This window comes from Oncorhynchus clarkii, chromosome 13, assembly GCF_045791955.1.
Source record: "Oncorhynchus clarkii lewisi isolate Uvic-CL-2024 chromosome 13, UVic_Ocla_1.0, whole genome shotgun sequence".
NCBI classification, from domain to species: Eukaryota; Metazoa; Chordata; class Actinopteri; order Salmoniformes; family Salmonidae; genus Oncorhynchus; species Oncorhynchus clarkii.
The window spans coordinates 2063863-2069648 of record NC_092159.1 but is presented as its reverse complement, the minus strand read 5'-3'; positions in this window follow the sequence as shown (position 1 = coordinate 2069648).

Below are 5786 nucleotides of genomic sequence, written 5' to 3'. Positions count from 1 at the left end.
GAGTTGGTCTACAAGCCCCACAAAGCCTTGCGCGGTTCCAGGAAGTCCGGTGGAGTTGTTGTTTTTTAAATTCTTATTATTCTTTTTTTTTTATTAACAACAAATCAATACAGAAAGTACATGAGGGATCAAAAGTACATATAGAATATATACAATGGACAATCGATCTAGGGGCGGGGTTGGGGCGGACTGGGGGTGGGGCTAGGGGGTACAATATCACATTACAATTACGCAAGGACCTTAAGGGACATACATACACTTACAGTTCTAACAGCTTTTTTTGTTAGTAGAGTATTTAACTGTCTTAAAATACAGTTCAATTTATTTTTGTAGGGTAACAAAATGTGTTTTTTTGTTTGTAAATTGACATTTGTGCATATGAATTTTGGCCAGAAGAATAAGAATTAAATTCATTCTTATCTTATTTCTATCTTACGTAAAGAATCAAAACAGTACATCTCTCCACAATAGTGTAAAATCTTCATAAATGTGTTCAATTAGAAATCCTACTGATGTCTTGCCACAGTTTTCTTACATGAATACAATGCCCAAAAAGATGTCATTGTCATCACTGTCATTACAAAAGGAGTTGTTATCCTTAAAATTCTTCACATATTGTTTGGCCGAATAATATTTATGAATAATTTTAAAGGAAACTTCCTTAATTTTGTTAACAAGTAGGTATGTGTGTGGCAACATCCAAACTTTTCCCCACAGATATGATCAATAAATCCATTCCAATAAGGCATGACATAAGGTATAACAGTCATATTTTTGTTTCATCAGACCAGAGAACATTTATCTGAAAAGTACGATCTTTGTCCCCATGTGCAGTTGCAAACCGTAGTCTGGCTTTTTTATGGAGGTTTTGGAGCAGTGGCTTCTTCCTTGCTGAGTGGCTTTCCAGGTTATGTCGATATAGGACTCGTTTTACTGTGGATATAGATACTTTTGTACCTGTTTCGAACAGCATTTTCACAAGGTCCTTAGCTGTTGTTCTGGGATTGATTTGCACTTTTCGCACCAAAGTACGTTCATCTCTAGGAGACAGAATGCGTCTCCTTCCTGAACGGTATGACGGCTGCGTGGTCCCATGGTGTTTATACTTGCGTACTATTGTTTGTATAGATGAACATGGTACCTTCAGGCATTTGGATATTGCTCCCAAGGATGAACCCAACTTTTTTTCTGAGGTCTTGGCAGATTTATTTTGATTTTCCCATAATGTCAAGCAAATAGGCACTGTTTGAAGGTAGACCTTGAAATACATCCACAGGTACACCTCCAATTGACTCAAATGATGTCAATTAGCCTATCAGAAGCTTCTAAAGCCATGACATAAGTTTCTGGAATTTTCCAAGCTGTTTAAAGGTATAGTCATCTTAATGTATGTAAACTGCTGACCCACTGGAATTGTGATACAGTGAATTATAAGTGAAATTATCTGTCTGTCAACAATTTTTGGAGAAATGACTTGTGTCCTGCACAAAGTAGATGTCCTTACCAACTTGCCAAAACTATAGTTTGTTAACAAGAAATTTGTGGAGTGTATTTTGAAGCATGCATCAAGGCAAGCTTCAACGGAAAGTATGCAAAGAAATATGACGTAATGTAAATATTATGCACATTCTCTTGAAATCAACTGCGGCCATTATTTGAGCTGAAGCGAGCGAAAATACACTCCGACTTCAGAATCAAATGTTGCCTAACTACAATATTTTATCTTGCTACGTTAATTAATACATGATGTGTTAATTTTGGCACGGTTACCTGCCTACAATACCCACTGTAGTGTGCGTAGGTCATAAGCCCATAGTAAGTCAATAGAGCTAACTGGCTAGCTACTACTGTTAGCCAGATAGCTAACAATTCTTTGTGGCTAACTACCCACATATAATTGACATCTACCTTGGATAACATTGGTTATAGATCATTTTTGCCTGTTATACTATCTGGTTAGCTACATTAATATGATTTACATATTGCTAACTGATAGTTATGTAGTAAAAGATTTGCTTTGTGTACATCTTGTTTCATCTCTATGGCCATTGTCCTGGCTAGGGGAAGGAAGGTTGAGTGAATGGGTACAGTAAGTCCATAGTAAGTCAGTAGGGTTAACTGGCTAGCTAGCTAGCCACAAATAATTGACTTCTACCTTGCAAAACATTAGTTTTAGGTAATTTGTAACTAGCTGTTTAACCTAATCATCCCCAGTTTACATTTGGCTCATTCATCCCCCTCCTCTCCCCTGTAACTATTCCCCAGGTCGTTGCTGTAGATGAGAATGTGTTCTCAGTCAACTGGTAAAATAACGGTAAAATAAAAGTAAAAACACTAGCTAGCTGCCTAGATAGATTACGATTCACATATCTAGCTGCCTAGATAGATTACGATTCACATATCTAGCTGCCTAGATAGATTACGATTCACACATCTAGCTGCCTAGATAGATTACGATTCACACATCTAGCTGATAATTCTGAAGTAAAACGTTTGCTTTATGTATATCTTGTTTCATCTCTCTTGTTGCCATTGTCCTGGCTGGAATAAGGTTCAGTGAATGGGGCGATGGAGCGTGAGGTAATACAGTAGGGAGGATGAGAGTGTGGAGCAGGTAGTATGCACATTGAGAAACACCCAGGGAGTACAGGGAGTGGATTAGCTAAGGAGACTGATTCCCAGGCTAGCTCATCCAGTCAGTACAAATGGAATGGGCTCCAGTGGATCCTATTGAGAAACACCCAGGGAGTACAGGGAGTGGATTAGCTAAGGAGACTGATTCCCAGGCTAGCTCATCCAGTCAGTACAAATGGAATGGGCTCCAGTGGGTCCTATTGAGAAACACCCAGGGAGTACAGGGAGTGGATTAGCTAAGGATACTGATTCCCAGGCTAGCTCATCCAGTCAGTACAAATGGAATGGGCTCCAGTGGGTCCTATTGAGAAACACACAGGGAGTACAGGGAGTGGATTAGCTAAGGAGACTGATTCCCAGGCTAGCTCATCCAGTCAGTACAAATGGAATGTATTTATTTATTTTAATTTCGCCTTTATTTAACCAGGTAGGCCAGTTGAGAACAAGTTCTCATTTACAACTGCGACCTGGCCAAGATAAAGTAAAGCAGTGGGACAAAAAGAAAAACACAGAGTTACATGGAATAAACAAACATTCAGTCAATAACACAATAGAAACATATATGTAAAGTGTGTGTGTTAGGGGAGGCAACTAGGTTATCATCTAACAACTGGGTTAGTAGAGTTAGAGGAGGCAGCTAGGTTATCATTGGCTAGGTTATCATCGAACAACTGGGTTAGTAGAGTTAGAGGAGGCAGCTAGGTTATCATCAGCTAGGTTATCATCTAACAACTGGGTTAGTAGAGTTAGAGGAGGCAGCTAGGTTATCATCAGCTAGGTTATCATCTAACAACTGGGTTAGTAGAGTTAGGGAGGCAACTCAGTTATCATCTAACAACTGGGTTAGTAGAGTTAGAGGCAGCTAGGTTATCATCAGCTAGGTTATCATCTAACAACTGGGTTAGTAGAGTTAGAGGAGGCAGCTAGGTTATCATCAGCTAGGTTATCATCTAACAACTGGGTTAGTAGAGTTAGAGGAGGCAGCTAGGTTATCATCAGCTAGGTTATCATCTAACAACTGGGTTAGTAGAGTTAGAGGAGGCAGCTAGGTTATCATCAGCTAGGTTATCATCTAACAACTGGGTTAGTAGAGTTAGAGGCAGCTAGGTTATCATCAACTAGGTTATCATCTAACAACTGGGTTAGTAGAGTTAGAGGCAGCTAGGATATCATCAGCTAGGTTATCATCTAACAACTGGGTTAGTAGAGTTAGAGGCAGCTAGGATATCATCAGCTAGGTTATCATCTAACAACTGGGTTAGTAGAGTTAGGGAGGCAACTCAGTTATCATCTAACAACTGGGTTAGTAGAGTTAGAGGCAGCTAGGTTATCATCAGCTAGGTTATCATCTAACAACTGGGTTAGTAGAGTTAGAGGAGGCAGCTAGGTTATCATCAGCTAGGTTATCATCTAACAACTGGGTTAGTAGAGTTAGAGGAGACAGCTAGGTTATCATCAGCTAGGTTATCATCTAACAACTGGATTAGTAGAGTTAGAGGAGGTAGCTAGGTTATCATCAGCTAGGTTATCATCTAACAACTGGGTTAGTAGAGTTAGAGGAGGTAGCTAGTTTATCATCACCTAGGTTATCATCTAACAACTGGGTTAGTAGAGTTAGAGGACGCAGCTAGGTTATCATCAGCTAGGTTATCATCTAACAACTGGGTTAGTAGAGTTAGAGGAGACAGCTAGGTTATCATCAGCTAGGTTATCATCTGAAAACTGGGTTTGTAGAGTTAGAGGAGGTAGCTAGGTTATTATTAGCTAGGTTATCATCTAACAACTGGGTTAGTAGAGTCAGGGGCAGCTAGGTTATCATCAGCTAGGTTATCATCTAACAACTGGGTTAGTGGAGTTAGAGGCAGCTAGGTTATCATCTAACAACTGGGTTAGTTGAGTTAGAGGAGGCAGCTAGGTTATCATAAGCTAGGTTATCATCTGACAACTGGGTTAGTAGAGTTAGAGGCAGCTAGGTTATCATCAGCTAGGTTATCATCTAACAACTGGGTTAGTAGAGTTAGAGGAGACAGATAGGTTATCATCAGCTAGGTTATCATCTAACAACTGGGATAGTAGAGTTAGAGGCAGCTAGGATATCATCTAACAACTGGGATAGTAGAGTTAGGGGAGGCAGCTAGGTTATCATCAGCTAGGTTATCATCTAACAACTGGGTTAGTAGACTTAGAGGCAGCTAGGTTATCACCAGCTAGGTTATCATCTGACAACTGGGTTAGTATAGTTAAAGGCAGCTAGGATATCATCAGCTAGGTTATCATCTAACAACTGGGTTGGTGAAGTTAGAGGCAGCTAGGTTATCATCTGACAACTGGGTTAGTAGAGTAAGAGGAGGCAGATAGGTTATCATCAGCTAGGTTATCATCTAACAACTGGGATAGTAGAGTTAGAGGCAGCTAGGATATCATCTAACAACTGGGATAGTAGAGTAGTTAGAGGAGGAAGCTAGGTTATCATCAGCTAGGTTATCATCTAACAACTGGGTTAGTAGACTTAGAGGCAGCTAGGTTATCATCAGCTAGGTTATCATCTAACAACTGGATTAGTAGAATTAGAGGAGGCAGCTAGGTTATCATCAGCTAGGTTATCATCTAACAACTGGGTTAGTAGAATTAGAGGAGGCAGCTAGGTTATCATCAGCTAGGTTATCATCTAACAACTGGGTTAGTATAGTTAGAGGAGGCAGCTAGGTTATCATCAGCTAGGTTATAATCAGCTAGGTTATCATCAGCTAGGTCATAATCAGCTATGTTACCATCAGCTAGGTTATCATAAGCTAGTTTACCATCAGCTAGGTTACCATCTGCTAGGTTACCATCTGCTAGGTTACCATCAGCTAGGTTATCATCTGCTAGGTTACCATCAGCTAGGTTATCATCCGCTAGGTTACCATCAGCTAGGTTACCAAAATGTAGGTTATCATCAGCTAGGATACCACCAGCTAGGTTATCATCAGCTAGGTTACCATCAGCTAGGTTATCATCAGCTAGGTTACCACAAGCGAGGTTATCATCAGCTAGGTTATCATTAGCTAGGTTATCATCTAACAACTGGGTTCGTAGAGTTAGAGGAGGCGGCTAGGTTATCATCAGCTAGGTTATCATCAGCTAGGTTGTCATCTAACAACTGGGTTCGT